This window comes from Gallus gallus, chromosome 4 (assembly GCF_016699485.2).
Source record: "Gallus gallus isolate bGalGal1 chromosome 4, bGalGal1.mat.broiler.GRCg7b, whole genome shotgun sequence".
Lineage (NCBI taxonomy): Eukaryota > Metazoa > Chordata > Aves > Galliformes > Phasianidae > Gallus > Gallus gallus.
Window position 1 is genome coordinate 63,517,977 of NC_052535.1, and position 25,562 is coordinate 63,543,538.

General features: G+C 36.2%; 1 protein-coding gene across 11 annotated transcripts in view; it reads left to right on the forward strand.

Moving 5' to 3' along the window:
• The window catches only part of SGCZ (sarcoglycan zeta), a 360,204-nt gene that overhangs the window by 141,387 nt on the left and 193,255 nt on the right, over nt 1-25,562 (forward strand). The window lies entirely within an intron of this gene.

Consider the following 25,562-nt stretch of genomic DNA (forward strand, 5'->3'; position numbering starts at 1 on the left):
TTACTATATATATGTTACAGTCAGATTTATCTTGTTAGGCTGCAAATTCTGAGATGCTGCTGCTGTTGTGTACATACAAGTGTGACATAGGTTTCTGGGCATAACTATGTGTGAACAGCAAAGTATTTGTTTATTACATTCGGAATAGTCTATTAAGCACTCCTGTGACTGATGACAGAAGTTTTCACTTTATAGGTCATTTTGTTTTTAATGTGTAGGTCTGTGTACGTGTATTCCAAATTCAAAATGTTTTTGACTAATGTGTTCTGTCCAAAACAGATACTACCCTTAGGAGTAGAATGCCCAAAATAATAGAAAATAGTTTGATAACATTTATGGAAACAAAAGCATGAAATTAAATAAATCTTATGCCTGAAAACAAGTATTTAATTGTATCCAAGTGCAAGACCTACCTGGGAAAGTAGGTAAGAATATAATCATGCTTCTTCTAAATGATTCAATAATACTAAAAGGTGAAATAGCCCTTGAAAGGAAGTGGGGACTTCAATTATGTTGCTGTAGTTCAGATGGTATTTTAAAGGCTAGAACTTTGAAGCGTAATAAAGAGTTCATAGGCTTATATTTTTCTTATGATATGAATGAAACTATTTCTAAGTATTGGCATTTACTTGTTTGCCATTCTAAAAGACTTTGAAATGTTGAGAAAAGCTCAGGAAGCAGTTACTGAAAAGTATTTAAACTCATCTAATAAGATTTTGGAAGTTGTTTTGTTTTGTGATACAAATTTATTTTTAATTTCTTGGGTGGAGGGGAAGAATGGCAAAAGATGTCTCTTGGACCTGGGGGGAAGAAAGCTGAGAGAACATTTAAGATGCATTAACAGACAAATCTGATTCAGATTAAGAATTGGTTCACTAAATTTAATTGAACCATATCCGCGAGTATAAGGGAGATTCCATTACTTCTCAAGTAACTTCTCAAGTGAATTTTTGGAAAAGCAGTTAATGTGTGATGCAGAAATTAAAGCCAGTGATCTTACGGCATAGGTTTTGCGTAAGATCAGGATGAGTGATCTTGCCATGGCTTTCTAATGCAGAATATTGCATTTAATGAAATGCTTATAATGATACTATTTATTTTAAGATGAACATTTTCTGCTTTCTAAAAAGAGAACTTATAAAGTATTTCTTCATTATTCTATGCTTCATGCCATCTAAATTATTCTAAGTCATATCTTGCCATTTCTTGTTCGTATTTAACTTGGCCAATAGGTAATGGAGGATGGCAGTTGGATGTAATATATTCATGGCTAATGCAGATATTTTAATAAATATTAGAAAACAAATGCAAAGTATAAATTTCAATGCGCTTTTAATTGATTGCTTTTCATTTAAAATCAAAGATATCCAAAATATTAATTAGAAAGTCACTTGAGGAGAAAGGAAGGTATATTTATTGGGTTATTTTAGAATATAAATTGTCTTTTGAAGTATAAAAATATATTGTGTATGCTTTCCTTCTGTGCCCTGAGTCAGATACCTATTAAATCTTTCTGTCTCTGGATGATTTATTGAGATTTAGAATATGGTTTCATCAGGGGACTTACCTTCCTGCCTATGTTCACAGGAATAAGAAGTGTAGTTATGTTGTGTGGGTGCTTGCTGATATATGAGCTTGCTGATATATGAGCATTATGTTAAGAAACACAACGGTATACTACATAATAAAAATCACCAAAAATGGTATGGGTAATTTAGTGTTAGCAACCATATTGCATTTATTTATGAGCAATTGGTTACATCTTTAGCAACCTTTTTTTATCTTGCTGTTTCTTTGCAGCACCTGAAATTCCTGTTCTTTGCTTATACTTGAAACCCTTGTCACACAGCACTTGTTTTTAGCTACTACCAATTAGTTTTTTGAATGTTTTTGTTAAAGTTTTATGGGCTGCCCTCTGGGGAAGAAGGCATTCTACAATACATAGCTGATCCTGCAGATGTTGTGGAATTCACACTATAACTTCAGTACATGGAATAATTATATGGAGCATATACACAAGTCTTTCTGAAATTGTCTCCTACTTATTTCCATGATATAAAGAGCATGAGAACACTGTTTGATGGAGCAAGTTCTCAGCTACAAACACTTTTTCAAAGTAGTCCACCATTAGCTATGCATTTTCAGCAGCAAAGAAAAGTGCCTGTGTGTTGTGTTCATAAAAGTCTGTGCCAGTAGCTGGTTTGCTTAGGTCCTGTCACTGTCATCAGAGAGCAGAGATCAGTGCTGCTCCTCCACACACCTCGTGAGGAGTTGTAGACCACCTTGAGGCCTTTCTCTGTATGAGAGCAGGGGCTTTCTAGGAGAAAGTGCTCTATAAATCATATTCTGACCTTAGTTGGAACTTTCAACTTGAGCTTTCTCACCTGAATTTTAAATACAGCTTTTAAATTTAAACACTGTCATTCTTAGCACTGCAAACAAAGTTTACAGAGGCAGACTGTTATTAGCTGCTGTTACTATTTGTGGAAGCAGTGTGGTGTTGGGCATCAGTTTCCTTCTCAGTTCTCTTCCAGAAAGTAGTCCAAGTTATTTCCTAATCTACCAGTGCTGGAAAATTTTTTTCTACTTGCTTTTCTCCAGTATGGCAGTGTAGAAAACAAACAAAATTCCAAACAACTATAGTATCTAATGATATCAACAAACATAATGAAAAAGTATGATGAGAAATTCTTTGGAGATCAAGTAGTTTAGAATGTGAGTGATTAACTGGGGGGGGGGTGTGGAGAGCTTTTGGGGGGGGAGTAAAGGCTATGGAAAATGGGAGTATAAAAAGAAGCTGGAGAAATGGGAGGGGTTCAGAGATATTTCAACAGGTTTAAAATGAGTAACAAGTAACGTAGAATCACAGAATTGCTCAGGTTGGGAAAGACCTTAAAGATCATCAAGTCCAACTGCAACCTAACCATACTACCCTAACTCCAGCAACCCACCACTAAATCATGTCCCTGAGCACCACATACAAATGGATTTTATACACATTTGTAGATTTTTGGCTCAACCACCTCCCTAGGAAGCCTATTCCTGTGCTTAATAATCCTCTCTGTGAGGTTTTTCCTGATATCCAACCTAAACCTCCCCGGGTGCAACTTGAGACCATTTCCCCTCGTCCTGTCACCACTGAGAAGAGACCAAACCTGCTCTCACTGCAATCACCTTTCAGGTATTTAAAGAGAGCATTAAGGTCTCCCTTCAGCCTCCTCTTCACCAGACTAAACAGCCCCACTTCCTTCAGTTGCTCCTCATAGGGCATATTCTCCAAGCCCTTTGCAAGCCTTGCTGTCCTTCTTTGGACCTGTTCCAGCACCTCAATGTCCCTTCTCTATTAAGGTGCCCAAAAGAGAACATAGTACTTTAGGTGGGGCCTCACAAGTGCTGAGTACAGGGGCAGGATGACTTCCCTAGTCGTGCTTACCACACCATTCCTGATACAAGCCCAGATGCCACTGGCCTTCTTGGCCACCTGGGCACACTGCTGGCTCATGTTTAGCATATATTCATAACATTTGAAGTTGGAAACAGTTTGAACTGAATAGGTAGATCTTTATTTTTGAATATGAATTCAAATTCATTCATTCACCTAAACATTTCTTTTAGGGAACATGATAACAACTTTAGGCTGGATCTTAAAGGAACAACAAGTACTGCCTCAGTAAGGCAGAGATGTTCAGTGACACTCTGTAAAGGAGACCTCATAGCCAAGGGGAACTTAAAGATTGGAGGCTATACAAAGCAAATTGTATAGTAATAGAGTGTGAGTAGTGAGCAGTTATGATCAAAATGCTGCCCTTACAAGATGGTTGAGAGCTGAGCTAGTCTGCAATACTGAGAAGTTCTTATGTGCTCTCTGGGAAAGTAGATTTGATCTTAAGAAAAGTATAGCTGCTAACAGCTGTGAGCCACAGCATCACAGAGAGGAAGTTAGAAAATTCTCATTAGAATTATAACAAACAGTAAAGACTGTATTTGTTGTTAAAACAAAATAAAGGTTTTGCTGGAGAATCTCCATTTGCTTATTGTGTGCAGTACTGTAATATTCTTTATTTGTTATTCTAGTTTTTAAGCTCCTGGCATATTTGTCAGGATTTTGACTGCGTTGTTAACCAGAAAAAAATAAGTAATCAAGAGATTTTTGTTCCACTAGACAGAGTATGTTAATAATTATTCGGTAGAAGGGACCTAAATTAATGTTTAGTTAATTCATGTTTAAACTGAGAGGAAAACTGCTTCTGTCTAATACTGTTTGTTCAGTTATTTCCAGGAATCACTTCTGATTTATGATTACAAAAATGCAGTTTTATATGTCAGTTCTTTCTTCAAATTCATTCTGACAATGTATAATCTTGATTTGAATAGTTTGAAAGAGTGGAATATGACTGTATCAGATTACTGAAGCAAAACTGTACAGTATGTATTTAAATGTGGGGAAACTATATACCATTCATGTCAATATTACTATTTCAACACTAAGAGTTTTTGTTTTTAATATTCAGTTTCAGTAAAATACTGGATTGTTATTGGGAAGAATTTTGCATTTGCCACCTTGTATCCTGAATGCATTTCAGGTATTATGTGCTTTTAGAAGGTAGGATGTTCTAATTAGCATATAAGGCTCATTTTTGAAGTTGAGGGGGTGGGGTGGAAGGGAACCCCAGTGGTACTGTGTACATACTTAGTATGACAACCTTATATGAACTGATCTTAAGTAAAAGAGGGGTTCACAGCATGATAAAAAACAGTGTCAAAATCAAGTAATGCCTCCTATTTACTTCTGTGTGAGATACAATGCATACAAAGAGCGCATTAACACCATTTGATAGACCAAATTCTTGGCTACAAAGCATTTCTTTTCAATATGGTTATCACCATTAGCAGGTTCATGTAGATGAGCTGAATGATGTTCTTAAAAGCCTCAGAAACTTTCTCCCTTCTATAGCAGAAGGGATGAGTTATGTGTAAGAGGTCTTAAAAGTATGTCTGTATGGGATAAAATAGAATGATACTTGTCATGGGAAACTGTATAGTACTGAAGTGACCTTGAATATATTTTGTATTGTTTTGTAATCGTGTAGTAATCTTAGAGAAACATTATTTGTTTTTGTCAGACAGTCAATGCAAAGAAGAAAGGAGTTCAAATAAGTAGGAAGTAAATGTATCATGAAATATGAGGTAATTGAGAGTCTGATTTTCCATCAGACAATGCCCCCATTTTCATATGCAACTAGTTGTTAAATTTTAAGGTTGGATAACAGTTTATTTCATCTCAGATCTACAAATTTTTGTATAACTCAGTGTTTAAGAAGGATGATATTGCTTGTTACAGAATCGTAGAATATACTGAGTTGGAAGAGACCCTCAAAGATCATCAAGTCCAACTCCTGGCTCCAAGGGACCACTCAAAATTCAATTCCTATGTTTGAGAACGTTGTCCAAACATTCCTTGAACTCCGGCAGTTTGGGCTGTGTCCATTGCCCTGGGCAGCCTCTTCTAGGACTCCACTGCCTCTGGTGAAGAACCTTTCCCCAGTTCCCACCTGACCCTCTCCTAGTACAGCTCCGTGTTTGTTACTTGAAAATTTAAATTTATGAAATGTACACCTTCACTTTAAACAGTAGGCATTATTTGTAATACACTCTATCAACTTTGTTACTGAGAGATTAGGGCACTTCTGAAGATCTTTGATAATTTTGCATCGAAGTTGTAATATTTTTCCCATATTCCTGCTGTTTGTAGAATGTCTGTCACTTCATGTGAAGTCTGCCTGGCATAACTTGTTTTGTGTGTGATATTTTACACACAGTTTTTAAAATGTCCAATTGCTTAAAGGATAACTGATACAAGATACTGCACTAGCCATGAGAAGAACTATAAAAATGTCTTCTTTCTATTTCTCAACAGTGAACTCTAGGATGAAATCTAGAAAACAAATCTTGCAGGTGTTTTTATGACCAAGGTCATATATTTTGTTGACAATCACTCCTGCATAGCTAATTGCAGTGCTTTATTTTTCTTGTGAGGTATAGTAACTCTTTGCTACGGATTATGCCCAGAGTTAGCTTTAGACAGTCTCACAGTTCATAAGAAATGGTAGCTTTCAACATTCAGATTCTCTGTGTAGAGAACAAGAGTTCAGGAATCTAGTGTTCCTTCAAGAGTTTCAGCCACACAAGCTGTACCTTATGCTGATTTAAGGCTTTTTTCAGACATGAAGCTCTTTAGCTGTTCTTGGTAATTGGACAGGTTACTCTTCCTGTACAATGTCCTAAATGTTTTGACAAATAACAAAACCAATTACAACAGATACCTTATTGTCCATTTGGATTAGTTTCTCTATTGCTCATTTTATTTGCTGCTGGTTTCATTAGAAACAAATAGTAAGTGTGGTTCTGTGGAGAAGTCAGTACTGAGCACACCTGAAGATAAAAAGCAGGATTAAAAAAAAGCACTGAATAAGCAACTCATTGCTTGAAGAATCACATCAGTTGGAATGCTTGGAAACAAAGAGGTGGTGTACCAAGTTCAGTTCTCAGGTCTGATGAATGTTTTGCAGTGATGTATAGATATATCATTTCTTCTAATAGAGTTGTACGGAACTGAAATCTTACCTTGCATTTTCCAAGGCTATAAATAGGTACTCAGTTGCAACTTAGAAACACTTTTTGTTGCAGTAAATATGCTGTGCACTGTTTAAGCCTATGGAGAAATAGCTTCAGAAAGTGTCACGACAGTCTAGAAAGAAGAAACCACTGAGTACACACAAGTATCACTACAGTGAGGAGTTTGTAGTGTCTTTGTTTTAAAGGTTGGTATGTGGTGGGCTTTAGAACTCAACATGATAATGTTCAGTGTGCTCGTGTGCAGATTTTAATTCAGACTTATTTTATGGAAATTATACACTGGAAATGTATGTACATTTACATAAAAGAGTGGTTATTCTATTGCTGTGTAAAATCGCTGTGAATGAGAAGTCATTCCATAGTAAAATTTTTATTTTCTCTGAAGGTGTGGATTAAAATGGTCTTCATGTAAGAAATGCCATTCTTCAGAAAAAAATTCCTCATTAGTTTAGATGGAAATGTCAAAATCCAGTAGTTTTTGTCTGTGACTTCTGTAATTCCTTCCCACCTCGCCTGCTTTCGTTGTTAGGATGGTTGTTTCATAAAGCATTTGCTGTTTTTCTCTCTAAGGATAAGAGAGCACAAAGGCAATCTTGGCCAAGGAAGTTAAGTTTGAACAAGAATGAGGAAAACAGTTTCTAGTGACAGTTTCGTATATAAAAAGACAGTTTCGTTATAAAAAGACAAGAAGGGAAAACAGATAACTTCCAGAACTGCTGGGATTTTTGGCACTTATTTTTTAAAGCAATCTCTTTCATTTTACTTTATCAAAAGTGGTAAAAATTGAGGATCTATCAATGATAGAACTTGTCCAATGTCCTATTGTATTGCCAGCAAGGTTTGGAGAGTACCAATAACAAAATGGCTGTCACAAAAAAAGTTTGAAACATTGCTCTTCCAGAAATGATTTTCACAGCTACAACATTTTATTTACATCATTTCTCTCCATGTTAGGGTGCCAAGCTCTGCTTTTAGTTCATAAGTATTTCACTATAGTTAACTTGAACTTTCTGTAGCAGTCTTAGAGGAGACATGTTTTGATGTGCTGAAGCTTGGTGTGCTAGGCATTGGAAATAAAGTAGCAGATAACACTGGAGCTTTGCAGCCTTCTTGAGGATATACTCAATAAAGCATAACATCAAAATGGACTTAGTTGTAGAAGTAATTACACAGTTGAATTTTAAGTTTAAACAACTTCATGTAGGAAGAAAAATATCCTTAGTGCTAGTTTAGTTTTGTATAATATTTTGGGATTCTTTCTTGGCATTAGGTATGTTTTAGTCTTAATATAAGGAAATGATAAAATTCTTTGGATTTAGTTTAAGTGATATAGTGGTAGGAAATGCAGGAGCATGTTAATGTATGAGTATGACAGAATATTCTTGCATATTTTAGAAGTATATTTAATCTGGAAAGCTGTGCTTTCTTGAGTATGGCATAGTAACATCTTTATTTCAGCTTATTTTTGTCTTTGATTAATATGAAATACACCAAATATAAGTTTTTCTTTGTAGTAGTTTTTTTTCTTGCATTATGCTTGTATTGTATAAAGAAGCTTTAAGTAAGTGATTTAACCTCAAAATTAATACAAGTTTACCCATTAAAATTGTTTCTATTATAGGCTGCTCAGTGCAAATAGAGTACCAGAGAGTAGAGGAACCCATTTAGTACTGTTTTGTCTTGGATTGGTATTCATCGTTTTATTAGGGAAATAAGGTATACACATTTTGATTCTATTGTCGTTATTATATTAGATGTGACACTTAAGTGGCCAGACACAAGCAAAAAAACGTATAAGGTGAATTTCATCTCTCTTTTTTTTTTAATTCAGTTGAGAAACAACTTATGTTGTGTAACAACTGCAGACTTCATATTTAGGCAAAATGCAGTTCCAGTTCAGTCTATAATGATGCTTTTGGAGACACTCCTGTTATTAACCATGCAAGTCCAGTTGCTTTTCTCACTGCAGTTTTAAATTAGGGATATTTCATTCTATTGCTGTGTAAAAGGGGAGATGGGAAGATTTATTTTTTTTAAGCAAATCAAGAATTTGAATAAGCACTTGACAGAAAGCAATATATTGTAGCTGTATGAAAGTTACTTTCTAGATTTGAATAAATGTAGCTACCTTGATTAAAGGTGCACTTTCTCAAATGCTGTCCATCCCAAAATGCTTCATAATTTTTTTTGTTAGACAGATTTTTGCTGCCTTGTTGTCAAATAACTGCTGCATTGCATTTCAGTTGTTTTCATAGCATCTGTTTCTTCCCCTCTCCTGTGCCTTGATACAAAATTGAATAGATGTAATCTGGGGAAATGAGAAGACTTACCACCTCTGTTCTGAATCAGTAGTTGTGCATGGGTCTCCATATAAAGGAGCAATTGCATGTTTATTCTGTGTGTGTGTATAATGATTATATTGTTACCTCCAAACTGTAGAGACATTTTTGGTCAGACAGCTTTAATCAGTTTCATTATAAAGAGGATCTCTTATAGGGGCATTATTGCAAAGGCCAGTGAACAGCAGAGATATTCTGGCTAGAATTCAGGATCAAAGACCAGATCACCATAGGAGGAAAGACCTAAGGAACCAACCCTACAAAATTTGTTTTCTCATTACTATCATTTCAATGTTAAAGTAATTGAAAAGCTGATTTGGAAGTCCAAAGTAAGATCTTACTCAAGTTGAAAGTTGCACTGTCCTACAGGGGCTTGATATTTTGGATGGTTTGTTTTTGAAAATGACTTCTTAGTTTAATCAGAACTTCTCCCTGGCAAGCTAGTCACTGTGATCAGCACCAGCTTTGCAGTCAAATGAGATTTTTCCTTAAACTGTCAAGATGTCCTAGTGGTAACCACCTTTAGCCTTGTTTAGGTTTCCATTGTAAAGCCTAATCAGTAAGCTGAGAATGCTCCCATTTAAGTTCTGAACTGACTGGTTAAAAGAAACAACTACCATGGAAGGGGAAGCAGTAACGTTCCTCTGAATAAGACTGGAGGCCTTGGAGGGAGTGGAAAAATACGCAATGAAGTTGTTGAACATAATTTGCAAAACAGCCTTTGGTAAGTTGTGCTAAATGACCATACTTATCAGAAAAGTACTTAATTTCATATTATTGTCATGTTGACCCTTTTCATAAATTGTTGCTTACAATGTATATTCTATTTCTGTTCCAAGTAGAATTTTTTTCATGGACTTGCATTGAATAGATGTATTCTGCCTGATTCTCCAAGCATGATGATGAACTGCTTAAATCTCCTTTAAAACCAGCTGTGACCTGTTGGGCCACTGTATGGCATCCTTCTCTTGGGAGGAGTAAGCTAGAAGAAAACCGCAGAGGGATATTCTGTCAAAACATTGACTTAATTATTTGAATTTATTGCTTTTTAGAGTACAATTCTGTCTTCTATGTTTCCTACTAGATCAGAAATATCTACAGTGGCAGAAGTGGTAATTTTTCCTCTAATGTAGTGCACAAGAGCTATTTCTCTTGTTTATTTTATTTTTTTAAAGATATATCCTTGTGAGCTTCCAGGTGTGCTTTGCTAGAACAGTAGGTCAAACTTGAAAGGGCTCGTTATGAAGTGGTAATACAGAACAGAATCTCTACGATCTTCATTGCAGCCTACTTGAAATGGAAAATGTAAGTAAAAATAAAAGGACAAATTGTTTAGAGTAGACGCTACTTACATGGAAAAAAAACCAAACAAACAAAAAAAACAACCATAGGCTTGAACTGAAAATCACCTCTTCAAATACTATCTATTAATTACTGGCTGGTAGTTAGTTATGTTTCCTCTTTCTAGCTACTAAACAGGTTTTCTTGCCTGCCTCAAGTTTTTGGAGCTTCTTGCAATAAGGCATGTAACTTACAGTAGTAGTACTGGAGGGCTTCAACTGAATTCCTTTTTGGTATTTCAGGTATTTCTCTCATGTTTCCTTATTTATAGCCTTATTATTTAATGTTTCTAATCTGTTAGTCGTGAGAAAGCTTGTGTAATCTAGCTGTATTTTGACTTGAACTATGTATTTTTGAATTGTATTTTGAATTGAACTAATCCTTTTATGTTGGAGTATCGATTAATACCTGTTTCACTGCATTGATAACTAAGTTTTGCAGGCAGCAGCAGAACCTGACTGCTGAAGGCTGTTAGAGTAACTAAAGCCTATATCTGTTTTATCGTCCCAGCAGAGATTGTGTACTGACTGGCAGTAATTTCTCTTGAGCCTTCAATGTTGCCCTGGTTTTTGTTTACTATATTCAGTTTTGGAGGCGTTTTCACACATTTCTCTTATTTAGACAGGCTGTAGTTCCTCGTTAGGATTCTGCCATTAAGTTTTTCCTTAGTGGCTCCTCAGCCTCTCTATACTCTTCTTCCACCATTCCTTCCATTATCTTCCTGACTTGGGCTTTAGATATTTTGGTGCAATTTTCTATTTTATCCTCTAGGTTTGCATTTAGTATTTAATATATCTTCTTAAACCTGACTTTTTAAACACCAAACCCTATACTTAAATGCAGGAGTAAGATTAATGTGTACAGTAGGTAACTGTACTTTAATGTGTACAGTAATTAACTTTCAACTTTATGATAACTGGCAAATATGGCTGCTTAAAAGTGAGGGTGCAGTATTAAATTCAATTTTGATTCCATCTGTCATTTTTTTGAAAATGAACAGTTCAAGTGGAAAAAGTGTTTAATTTATACTGTTAACATCAATCATCTTTAACTCAATAGGTTGAATGTAACCTTGATATATTGGAAGATTTCTGCTTCCTCTTTTATTGTTAGGAGATTGCAGGGAGCTTCAGGTTACTGTATTATGATTTTCTCTGTCAGTGGTGGAAGGCTAGAGTTGTTCTCTCTTAAAAGAAATGGAATGGAATAGATGGAATGATTTTACAGTTGAACTCTGATTTCTGTTAGGTTTTAGGCAAAAAATTCATTCAAAAACTTCACAGTTGAGGTTACTTTTTCTGATAAAGCTGTCTTTGAGGCTTGTAACATGCTTTCAAGGAAGACTGATATTGCATTAAGAAACTAGATCAGACTTTTACTTTGTGAAGTATGGTGTTCTGGTATGGTATGCTATTTATTGAGAACTTAATTGTTTATCTGAGAAAAAGGGATACCAGTTATACTGCTGTGGTTGCAGGAGCAGGAATTAAAGAATTAATCTATTGTTCTGGCTTTTTGTTACTTTCCATGGATGGCAACCATTCTCAAAGAGTAAATTTTTTTCTTTTGTTTCTGAAGAACACTAATTCTTGTGCCCTACTGCTGGTGTGCTGATGGCAAAAACATTTATTTTTGAATAATTACAAATACTAAACTAGATATTCTTTAATAAATGGAAATCATTATTGGCCTTAAATAATAAAAATTGACTGGGAGAGCAGACTTATCCGATCTTTATGTAGCTGATTGGACTGACACTTAAAATGGGGTACAAATAACAGGAATGTTGAAAATTAACACGTTCAACTAGCAACAATAAGTTTTGTTGCATAGGTATTCAGTTTTTTATAATGTCACAAATTGTGATTTGCTCACAGCTGTATATACTTGTCATAATTCTAAGTCATACTCTGCAGAAGTTGACATCACTGAATTATCACAGTTCTGCTCTGAAAGCCGTGTGTAGTCTTAAAAGATTTTAGTAGTGCTGTAAAATAGTTTGGCCACATCTTTTTGCAATATATTTGGTTTACGGATTAAATTTTGAAAGACAAAAAGCCACGCAGTTACAAACTGCAGAGATTTGTTGTCCTCAACTGTGGCATTACAGTTCTGTTTATCTGAACTGAAAATATTATTTACCAAATACTTTCTTAGACAGGATAATGTTACAGTCAGTCAAAAATTGTTTTTTGGAAACAAGTTTAAAAATTTTGCTGAGGTAACTGTGTGCATTAACAGCTGTACTCCAAACTTAGTTTTTCTTGCTGCTCTGTAAATGAAAAAACAATCAAGTTGCATGAATGAATTTAGGAAATACTGTTATGCTTAAGTGGGTAAAATATTTAATTATTTTTTGTTTACACTTGTGGAAAGGATTTTAAAAAATAGTGTTCATGGTTTATTTGTGTACAATCAAAATCTATTCTAACGACATTTGTTTTGATCTTAAAAAAAAAAAAAAAATTACCAAATAGCAAATTGCACCTGCTTTATCACAGGCAGAAACTGGAATTCAAGTAATTAATTTCTTTTTGACAAGATTAAAAAAAATACCTGCATCTCTGTGATTACTTCTTTATACAAAGAAAGAATTTTCAGCTTCAGAATCTAAAACTAGGTTTGACTACTGATTGTTTCAGATTTGCAAGTATATGCTATCTGTTTTTCTGTAAAGCTATATATTATTCTCATCTTTCCAACTCTTTTCTCCTGCCTCTGCCCTCAAAAAAAAAAAAAAAAAAAAATCCACGGTTGCCTGAATCTTGATCACAGGGTTTTGGAACCCAGAGATTTAAATGGTATAGTTCTACATGAAATAGTACATTTAAGAAAAAAATCAGATTTTTCCTGCTAGAACTGTGAAAGAATAATTAAAATTTGAGAAGGAAACTCAAACTAATTGAGAATCTGTAAAATAACCTTTTTGGATTTTGATAATTGCACCATTAATCTGAAGCTTATGTCTGTGAGTCTTCATGTTTTTGCATAGACTCTAGGTGTTAACTGCATGAAAATGTAAATCGGGTTGATATAATCTTTAAAAACTTCCTTATCCTTTATTTTTTAGAGATGGTAAGCTGAATATTAAGAAAGTAAATGTTATGGTTAAATGTGACTTTTGAATATATTTTGATGATAGCATCACTAAGACAGTCAAATAACCTTAATTCTGATCTTTTACAGTACTACTCACCAGCACCATAATTATGGTTGTGGTATTTCAGTGTTACTGCAGATTATATTAAAGTAATAATATAAGTCTCTTTCTGCCACTTGTTCATTTTGGAAATCTTTTCTGCAGGACATGTCATTACTATTCCGTATCTATTGTAGAGATGCTTTTGGGAGTTGCTGATTTGTTTTGTGCAGACAAACTCTTGTTGTTTCTAGTGGTTTAGAAAAATATTACATGCTAAGGTTACAATGTGCTTTGCAAGAATTATTATTTTTTTGGCTAGTGAAGATGTGCATAACAGAATGTATTTTCAGTTATTACTGTCCTATGTATTTTCAGGACATTATTTTCAGTGTCATTCCGTAAAGCATTAATAAAGGATATATTTTGTATAGGCATTTATCTTCTAATTCAGATTATCTCCATTCTTTACTGGTTGAGGCTGGGAATGTCACCACTGAAGATAAGGAAAAGGCAGATGTTCTGAATGCCTTCTTTACATCTGTCTTTAAAAGTCAGGCCAGTTATCCTCATGTTTCTCCACTCTCTGACCTGGCAGTCTTGTCTGGGAAGCTGACTAAACCTCCCCACCACTCAGGAGGAAACAGTCAGACCTGCTACTCCAACCGGACTGCCACAAGTCCATGGGACCGGGTGAGATTCACCCGAGAGTGCTGAGGGAACTGGCGGAGGTGATAGCCGAGCCACCATCATCTATCAGCACTCCTTGTTGACGGGTGAGGTCCCAGAAGACTGGAGGCTTGCCAATGTGACTCTCATCTACAAGAAGGGCTGCAGGGAGGATCCGGGGAACTACAGGCCTGTTAGCCTGACCTCGGTGTCGGGGAAGATTATGGAGCAGATTGTCTTGAGGGAGGTCATGTGGCATGTGCGGGACAACTGGGGATCAGGCCTAGCCAGCATGGGTTCACGAAGGGCAGGTCCTGCTTGACCAACCTGATCTCCTTCTATGATCTAGTGACCCATCTGGTGGATGAGGGAAAGGCTGTTGATGTAGTCTACCTAGACTTCGGCAAAGCCTTTGACACTGTCTCCCACAGTATTCTGCAGAAGCTGGCAGTCTGTGGCTTGGACAGGTACACTCTTGGCTGGGTGAGGAACTGACTGGAGGGCTGGGCCCAGAGAGTGGTGATGAATGGAGTTAAATCCAGCTGGCGACCGGTCATGAGTGGTGTTCCCCAGGGGTCGGTGCTGGGGCCTGTCCTGTTTGATATCTTTATTGATGACCTGGATGAGGGCGTTGAGTGCACCCTCAGTGAGTTTGCAGATGACACCAAGCTGGCTGGAAGTGTTGATCTGCCTGAGGGTTGCGAGACCCTACAGAGGGATCTGGATAGGCTGGATAGCTGGTCTGAAGCCAATGGGATGGGATTCAACAAGACCAAATGCCGGGTCCTGCACTTTGGCCACAATAACCCCAGGCAACGCTACAGGCTTGGGGCAGAGTGGCTGGAAGACTGTGGAGAGGAAATGAACCTGCGGGTGTTGATTGATGCTAGACTGAACATGAGCCAGCAGTGTGCCCAGGTGGCCAAGAAGGCCAATGGCATCCTGGTTGTATCAGAAATAGTGTGGCCAGCAGGAACAGGGAAGTAATTATTCCCCTGTACTCAGCACTGGTGAGGCTGTAGCTCGAGTACTGTGTCCAGTTTTGGGCCCCTCACTGTAAGAAAGACATCGAGGCCCTGGAGCGTGTCCAGAGGAGAGCAACAAAGCCAGTGAGGGGTCTGGAGCACAGGCCTTATGAGGAGCGGCTGAAGGAGCTGGGATTGTTCAGTCTAGAGAAGAGGAGGCTCAGGGGAGACCTTATTGCTCTCTATAACTACCTGAAGGGAGGTTGTAGTGAACTGGGGGTCAGCCTCTTCTCTCGGGTGACTAGTGATAGGACTAGAGGGAACGGCTTCAAGCTGTGCCAGGGAAGGTTCAGGCTGGATGTTAGGAAATACTACTTCTCTGAAAGGGTGGTCAGACACTAGAATGGGCTGCCCAGAGAGGTGGTGGAGTCACCAAGGCTGGAGGTGTTCAAGGAACGTTTGGATGTTGTGTTGAGAGACATGGTTTAGCAAGAACCGTTGGTGAAGGACGAGTGAATGGTTGGACTGGATGATCCTGTGGGTCTTTTCCAACCTTAGTGATTCTATGAATCTATGATTACGATCATGAGTTTATAGAAATAATTTCATTAGAATTTGAAGTGATATTACAGATAGTGTTATATTTTAGTTAATATAAAAAAATTTTTAGAAGTTCACGTAAAATAAACTTATGTTTCATCTTTTTGATCAAATTTTAAATGTTTAATGGAACTCCCTATAAATTCATAAACTCTCATATCTTTATAAGTGAACAGTGTAAGAAATAATAAAGGAGATAGTCAACTGCCTTGTGGGATTGTGGAAGTTATTGCTTAGAAATAGTGATTTTTTTTCATCTGTGATCTCAAAACATTTTCTTTGAGCCTTTAAAATTAGTGAATGTAGCACGTGCCAGTTTAAAGTAAAGCTAATCTGCTGTGGAGAAGATTTAAATGCTGTAAGATACTTTTTGTGAACAACTGTAAGAAAATCAGAGGTAATGTACATTCTGCCTACTGACTGTATCTTAATTATTTTGAGGTTCTCCAAGTAAAAACAAATGCTAGATATTAGAGCAACAGTGTTAAAATTTTAGCAAAGCAGTACAAAAGTTTCCATCTTACAGGAGATGTTTTGCTAAATAAATGTTAGAGGAGCAAAGTAATACACTGTAACTTTAACTACCCTGACAGCAAAGAAATATAATTAAGAATATAAAAGTTAGCAATTAACTGAACTAAGACTAACTGTATTGTCTTATGTTGCATCTCAACCCCTTTCATTTATGTGTAATCTTTCATTTGGTATGTATATAGTGTTTTCATGGAAACTTTTTTCTATCATTTTATAAGATGGACAAAGTTCAAAAAGTAGATGTTAAATATTTTCTTCAGTCTATACATGACTCCATCCCTCATTCATTGCCAAGTGTTATATCATGCTCTAAAGATAGAATTCTTATTTTGCTCTTTTTTTTCCTGTAATGTTAAGATATTCTAAAGCCTTCGCAATTCATTTTTATTATACAATGAAAAGTGTCATCTCCATTTTCGACCTCACTTTTGTAGTGAGTGACAAAGAAAGGTGGTAAGATTTTAAGCCTGAAAGATCCAGTAATGTTATGTTCCACTGAAGTAAATATTTACATTTGGGTATTGTTATGTAAGTTCAATTCAAGCATAACTTCTTCAGCTTCTATTACAGAAAACTTTGAGCTTTTCCGACATTAGATTCCAAAGTCTAATTCAACTCTCCCCTGTGTTATTCATTGAAACACACCACTGTTAGTGTCTGACATCCCAAATATTTCTGCTTGCAGATTCAATAAGGTACTCTGGTTAGGTTCTTCTGCTGCATTGCAGAAATAGAAGGAACACTTGTCTCGCTCCAATTTATAGGAGGGAGAGGAGGTTCTTTGAAATATGTATGCCCGGCGTGAGATTAAGAAACAACGGTTCAAATGTTGGTCCGACCAGTTTATTACAAATGTTAATAAGGGAGATGAGGAAAGGGGAGGACGGACACTATTAAGGATTGGGGTGATGGGGGAGGGAAGGCGAGCGATAGAAAAGATAGAAAGAGGCAAGAATTGCGTAAAGCGGGGATAGTCACCACCAGGATCCGGCAGCAGTCCCGTTGCACGATGTTCCGACGGTCCGAGGCTGAAGGGCAGGAGCAGCGAGGCCAGTCTTGGGCAACGAGAGGGTGCAGGTCAGGGAGGAAGCAGCAGGTCTCAGGTAGCAGGCCCAGGGAAGTCCGTCAGCAAACGGTCCGTAGAGGAGGATCGGAAGGCAGGAAGCTCGTGTCGTGGTGAGAGATCAGTCTCCACGTAGAGATCAGTCTCCACTGTTGCGATGAGAGATCAGTTGGCAGAGAACCCCTCAAGTCTGTCGTGGTGAGAGATAAGCCTCTCCCGTTGCCGTGGTTGTGGTGAAGGATCAGCTTCCACCGTTGTGGTTATTGGACCCTCTTTTATCCTCCATTTTCTGCTGCCTACGTGACATTCCTGGGGGCTTGAGCAAGAGTCCTGTGCATACCTCCTGAGATGGCCATTTTCCTTGAGATAAGTCCACACAAAAAGACCGTTTCCCGGCCATTAGCGGCAGCTTATCTCTCTCTCGATGCCCCTGGCCTTGTCCATCTGTGCTCCTTAAAGGATTTCACAATCCTTAGCCAGGACCTGTCCATCAGTGTCCTCAAGACAAAAGATTTCTCTGCCTTTGCCCAGGACTTGCCTGGACTTGTTCCTCAGCAAACTTTGAGTCCATGATATAAAAGAATAGTCTCTTACAACACTAACAGAAAACTTCAGTACTTGCTGCAGCCCTGTTCTGAAATCCTTTTTTTTCTAGTAAATAAGGTAACTTGGTCTTCCAAGAAGCTGAATTTATATTTATTTGTTTTCAGGATGTACTTTTTCAAACTAGTATTTGATAGTACACTAATAAAGAGACAAGCTTTTTCAGCAATTGATGTAGGTGATATGTGTATCAGTCATAGATGAGCCATTTGACTTAGAAGAAATGAAGGCAGTATCGTTAAAGAGACATTCACTCAACTACATAATATGCCTCAATCTTTGTTTTGAAATTTTACTTTGATATATATGCAGCATGATACTATAAGCTGGCAGCATTTCCCAATAGTAGATTTTCCTGTAATTTGAATCACACATTCAATCATTAAGTTATTTAGGATAGGAGGGAGGTTTTCTTGTCCAACCTTGTACAGAATACAGGTCCAATCAGATCCAATTCTGCATGTCTTGCCACATCAAGTTTTACTTATCTCTAAGGACTGAAATCCTACCGTTTCCCATTATTTGACCACTCTCCTAGTAGTTTTTTTCCTTACACCTAGTACAAGTTCCTTTGTTGTATTTCACACTACCAGTCCCTTCTCTTAGCTCTGTCAGCCTCTGAGAAAAGTATCCTCCCATTGAAGAGGATAGGAAGATCTCTCCCAGTCTTCTGTTCTTCAGAAGTTCTCTTACTCTTTTGTAGGCCACCATGCACTCTAGGCACCTCACAGTGCTGGACTTGACCCATTCCATTAGTAATTTCATGTTGCTGGGGTGTACCATGCTGCTGCCATTCCTGCCTGCAGTTCTGCTTCTTTGATTCATCATTTAGCTGAAAATTCTTGCCTTAAGGCTGCCCTTGCTAATTCAATTTGTTTTCCACCACCATCTGTAAATGACCCATTTTGGGGCCTGCTCGTACAAGGCAAGCTGGAGAAGCCATTAAATGGATGCTAGCATGGTTAGGGATAGGACTGCATGCTGAATGAGGAGAGAGGAAAGATGGTATTTGGTTCAGACTGGAGAAAGCTGCCATCTTTCTCCCTTGAGGTGTTCAGAGGGAAAGATGGAGGTACACTTTTCTTAAAGAAGCACAGGGAAAGAGCAAGAGGCAGCAGTCACCAGTTTTGAGAAGGAAAGCCTTAATTGGACGTAATTAGAAGACTCCTCATGATAGGGGTGTTGGTAGTTGAAATAGGCTGCTGGAGGAGCTGGGAGTGACTGTGTATGCTCAAAGGACTCAGCAAGATGCAGTTCAAAGGAGCCTGCTCCAAGGCAGGAGTTAGTCCTATTTTAAGCAACTTTAAGCTAGATGAATTCCAGAAGTCTGTACCAACTTCAGACAGTTTATGATTCTTCATTAAAACATCTCTCAGGCTAAAATTTCCCCGTTTATGTGCTCTTTGTCCTTACTGTATCTGTCTTCTCCTTCAGTGTAGCTGTGGTGTAGAAGTATATGAAAATTTTGTGACATGACTTTTTATGTGATGAAGAATACTGCTAGCTTTTCATGCATAAAAATGTGGTACTGTAAATTCTTTTATTTGTTATTGCTTTGTTGTGCTTTTTATTAGGTGTTCTTTCTTTTTCTGGCAAATATGATGTACCTAAAGGGAAGAACATAATCATTCAGTGACAGAGAAGGTCATTGCAAAGGTGAGAACAGTACAGTACATTGCTAAATTCATGGCACAGAGTAGTCAGGCTTGCAACTGAATTACTGGAATATTGGTCCAGCAAGCTCAGGAATTTCTGTTTGTGTGTCTGTATGTTGAGAGACTAGGAGTCACAGAATACTAGTTCTACCTTGAGAGTATCTGCTTTAGGAATATTGTAACTTCTGGATAAGGCAGGAGAATGTTATGATGTGGAGTAGCATTTTAAGAAAACAAAATATAGGAATAAAGTAAATCTGCAACTAGTGTGCATCAGAAATGAGGTCTTAGTAATTAAGATAAGCTGATTTTTAGGAAATTTGCTTTTGTATATCCTCTGTATTAACTGTAGAAGCTCAAATATATACATTTTGCATTTTCATACTAAGGGAATTACAAACGTAATATTTAATCTACTGTTTTAATAAACTTGGGGTTTTGTGTATAGCCTTTAGAGTTATCTAAAAGCATTACCATCGGTTGTACCTGCTAGATGCTTGTACTGCTGTTAAAATCAGTCCATTACTTAGACATACCCAAACTGGTTTTCAGATAATTCTGCCAATCTATCTTTTTTTCTCTATTTAATGTGATTTTTTTTTTGTTGGAACTTCAGATCAGTCTCTTTGGGGAGGAATTATAAATTATGTTGTTTAACCAGAGAAGCATAGAATTATTACATTTTTATGGTCAATTTTTGGTGTTTCTGCTGTCTATGTTTAGGGGTAGTGTTTCCAATTAGTAAGATGCAGAAAGAAGTTATTGAAAACATAGTACAAACCAGAGTAAACAAACTCTTATTCAGCTGCATACTAATGTCAGTGGATTTTTTCTTATTCCAAACTTATAAATTGTTTTAAATTTTACACAAAGCATTACAGATTTATGTGCATATATGTATATATTTTATTCAGCATTTGTAGTTATTTTATTATTACTATAGGTAATACTAATGAAGGAAATTTTTGTGAGTTACTTACACTGCAAGGATTAGGAATGTCCCTGTGTCACAGACTAGTTCACACATTATTTAGAAATATCCAGGAGAAATGATTGGTTTGCAACAGAAGAGTGACAAAATTGAAGTTACAGTATCTCTAAAACATTGATTGCTCTTTTTAATGCTCTGCACTTTATACAGTGCGTCATACCATATGTCTTTGATACTAATTTCAGCTTACCTCTAGAATTCCTCTAGAATCTAAAGGGTAGTAAATCTGCATATGAACATAAAGAAGGTAATATTTGAAAAGCAGGCCTGATGGCTAGAATTTATTTAGCTGAGCATCTAAAAAGCAGACATACAGAATTGAGCTAATGAACTCTACACTCATGTGATTTCAGTAAAGAGAATCGGGAAATTTTGTTATGTTGTTTACTATGTTGTAATTTTTGTTTGTTTATGAAATCTTAATATGGAAAAAGTGGCCAGTTGTCTTATATCAGTGTAAAGACTGCTGGTTGGCTGATAAGTCTGTACACTATTACATTACTGTTGTTGCTGTTGTGTGCTTTTGTTTTTGTCTAAACAGGAATAGTAAGGGAGAGTTTTTTTCTACTTTTTTTTTAATTGGAATGCCCTGTACCATATTCTCTAAGGGTACTTTTATGGAGATTGGAAAAGGTACCAAGATCAGTCATAAAAAACCTCCCAAGTAATAACAGAATGGGGTAAGATTAAGTGCATTCTTCACTCCGTTGCTCACACTTCATCTTTCTGCTTAATAAAACATGAACTGAATAGAAGAGTAAAGATCCCGCAGTAATTTAGAAATAGTGTTGGTTGAATTCATCGCCAGGTATGCCAAACCTTTAGCTGTGATTGATACTAGATCCTTTTGTGCATTGTCTGCCAATTGGAATTAAGTCTGGCATCCTAAAAGTGGCAGTTCTAATTTTTCTGAAGCTGCATTAATGTCAGATTTTCTGTAAAACTTTAGCAGCACTGAAGATAAATACAAAATGTAATAAGCAGTGTAATGATCTTTGAATCTGCAGCTTCATCGTATCCAGCATCCCAGAAGGCTAATGTAATTTCACAGGAAAAGGTACTATGATGTATCACTTATCTTTTTTTCCATACCTATGCTATCATCTCAGGTGTAATACATTAACATTTGAATGAAAAAATCCTCAATCAGGAAATAGAGGGATACATTTGAAGGCAGAGAGGAAAGGGGAAATACAAGCATGCTGATGTAGAATTCTGCTACAAATTCTGACACACATTTAATATATTAAAGCCTCTGCTTTGAAGTACAAATAAAAGGCACGTATTCTGTCACTGATGTTATCGTATTGATTTTGATAGACTTTTATTTATATGGCACTAATGTGAAGACTTCTCTATAATGTAATCGTGGAATTGAGTTAATCAAGATGATTCAATACAAAATATAAAAGGAGAAAAGCCTTGATGGCTTTAGAAGCTGAGAATAGATTACAACACAGGTATGAATTAATTGAGATGTGAATTTTCACTATGACGTAAGTGAGTTGAAAGTAGCATCAGTTCTTGTCACTCCTTATTCTACGAACTTTAATGGTCTTGTTTGGTGTTTAAAGAAAATCTTTAAAAACTCCATTGGCTAAAATGGAATTATCAGAAAATGTCCTACTGTTTTTTTTTTCACAGTTAAAATACAGCTGGAACAAGAATTAAAGATTCAGGGGAAAAAATGTCTTTCATATCCTATTTAGATTAGTGTTTTATGTAACAGAAAGTTTAATATCATGATATTAAGTACTTATTTTCTCAGCACAACTGTTTAGGTTGGACAGACTCTGACCTGAAGACACTGAAAAATCTATAGATAATCTAAAAAATTTTGCAGCAAAAATTTATTTTCATAATGCATTTAAAAAAAAGCAATCTTGAGCCTCTAATTCCTCTTCTTTAACTTATGTCTTTCCTAGTTTTCAATCTCTTTCCTTTTAGTTTTTTTTAAACTTAGCTCTCCAGGTTAATCCTTCTTTCAGTGAGAAGCAGATCCTTCATAGTCTGCAAGGTAAACAGCAACTGTGAATCATGTAGAAACTGTGGTCCTTGAAGAGATTCATTGGATGCCAAACACTTGTTAAGAGACACCTTTACTTGCTGTAGAATATTTAATTTTTCCTGTGATGTTTTACCTGAACAAACGCTGTGGTATTTCTGGCAAATAACTGTCTTTTTTTTTTAGTGCTTGTCAGTTTGCAGTATATAACAAAACAGTGACTCCTTGAATATATTTCAACATTCTCTCCAGAAAGGGAGGCTTATCTCATCTGGGAGCAATGGAGTATGCTAATAGGAAAACTTAATGTTCTAAAATTGTTTTTTTTTTTTAAGTAGTAGAAAGTAAGTAGTTTTGTTATTCAATTTATGCTTACTGACATTTCCTAAGTATTGATTATTGTAACCTTCAGTGGATATACTCAGCTGCGGTATTCATGAATGGCTGTGAGTAGCAATAGAGATAATGGAGGGAGCAGAATGGGTAAAAGAGTGAGATGAGTTAAAGATGAGATGAGCAGTACCTACTCAGGACGTAAAACAACAATGAAGTTTGTACAACAGTGAAATTTGTCTAAAACTTTTCTGAGTATGTCTGAGATCTGAAAGGTTTAGTATCACATCGGTGATGCAGTCTCTGTGAATTGCTGACTTTACCCTTAGAATGGAGAATTCCAGGGGTTGGCAGTAGGCTATGTTTGGTAATGCCTTGCTTGATTCTGTTGTTTGAACATATCTAAAATTCTTTCTCCTGCTTACACATGACAAGGAGTGAGGGCAAGAAAAGAAACTGTGAAATTCAAGAAAAGAGCAGGAAGGGAAAAAATGAGGTAGTAAAAGGTAGTAAAACAAAGTAAAAAGAAAAGATAAAAAAACTAAGTAGAAAGACCATATAAATAAGAGAGCAAAACAGAATGAGGGGAGGTGAGGAAATGAGAACTGTAGAAAGGAAGAGTATATAAATGTATGTGTTTGTATTTCATTACTGATATAATAAATAGTGGATGTGGTCATGAAGAAGTTTTTTATTTTTCTAGGACATCAAGAATCTTTTAATAGAGTCAGTCTTGAGGGTTTGTGCTGTTTTTTAAGGCAGTGGTATAAAGGGTTTTTATTTTAAACTTGACCAATTTTGTAGACTTGCAGTCTTGTCTTTTGGTGACTTGGCTGAAATAATGTTTTTCCAATTTTTCCTTAATGCAGCCAAAGCTTCAAATTTATTACCATGTTTCTTGTAATAAAGTACCAAAACACCAAGTGTAACAAAAATAACTGTTGACCTTTTTTTTCCAGTCTCTGTGGCCCATGTTAAATCATATTTACTTAAATCTATTTAGACTTTACATTTTTCTCTGTTAACTAGTATAGCCATTTTTGTCTTTTTATACTACATTTTGTTTTGATTCCGGCACTGTATGAGAACAATGAGTGAATAAGTATTGAACTTTAAGACCTTTACCCTGAGTGCTTGTGTATAAAGGATGAATTGAGTGTGCTTTTATACTATAGTACATAGGAGTCACAGGCAATAGATAAATTTCTGCCATCGAACCCTTTGCTCTTAGAGATTTCATTAGTTCTCATTATAACTAATTTATCTAAATTCCCATGAAAATAACTTAATAAGCTGGAAACCACTATATTGTATTTAGTTAATTACTTTTTAGTAAAAATGAGCAACTGGGCCTGCACAGAATAATAGCAAATGAATGCGTCACTCATACTTTCTAAAATCATACATTTAAATTTTGGCCACACGTGTCCATTTATGTAGTAGTTCTTATATCATATTTTGGAGCCAGGTCTGTGGAAGCAAGCTCGTAAGTAATGTGTTCATTAAAACCATACTGATGATTCTGCTGGGAAGATAAAGTAGTGAAGATACTGAATTTGGTGCCTTTTGAAGTTATCTTCAGTATTGTAACCACAACCATGCTCAACTGGTATGCTTTTGTAGAAAGTTGATGTAAAACATTTTTCTTTAGCAGTACTGTTGTTCTAGAGAAAGACCAACAGGCTCATCGGTGTAACAATTCCTTGATCAGTAGGGAGGAGTTGTTTCATTTCTAATCAGAAAGGAGGGAAGAAAAAAAAGGTAAAATAGAATGGAATTGTGGTGACTTTTTCATATAGTGGAAAAACACCTTTCTGGAGTGTCTTGAATGTATTAATTTAAAAGGTTTACATAGTCTAAAGAATAGTTAGCTACTTTTACACAATTCAGTGCTAACTTTTTGTTTTTGTCTTAAGATGTTTGATGAATTTTCTAGAATGAATTATGCTCATTGATTCTTAGTACTTTTTACAAAAACTAATCTTTAGCCTGAGATTGAGGAAAAGGTTTTTACAGGATAATAAGCAGGTTTGGTCAGGAAAACAAACAAGATCTACAGAAATTATTGTAGATCTCTGCCTATTTAATTGCTGTAAAGTCTTCAAAATAGGTGCAAAACTACTCTGATTTGTTCAGCCATTGAAATATAGTCAAAAGAAGGAATCTGCACAAAATATTAGCTCTGTAAAAACCATCTTGATGTTTCCTTTTCTCTTTTGTCCAGATGACCCGTGATTCTAAAAACTGTTAGTTTTTCTGTTAAAGCTGCCACACAACATTCCTCTGTGCCTCTGTTTCTGTTTTCATTAAGATGTGGAGAAAAAAGCTTGAAAATACGATTGAGAAATGTGCAAGTATAACCAAGTTGATTTTTAATTTTTTTTAAGGAAAAAAGTACTAAAGTTCCTCGGGGAAAAAATAACTTACACTTACGAGGCATGTGTTTTGTTTTTAGTTTTTTTTAGTTTTAGTTTTGTTTTGTTTTTAGCAGAAGTTCGGCACAGAATGCTTGAACTGTTTTCTGATTCAGAGAATGATGTTATTTGAATAGAAGGAAAATTCAGGTTGGCAAATTCTGAGTTAAACTACCTGATAATGTAGATAAAATTACAATACAGTTTATTTTAAGCAAAAAGATTGAATAGATGGTGAGAACTAGGACTCTAATTTATGCTCTGCATTCAAATTC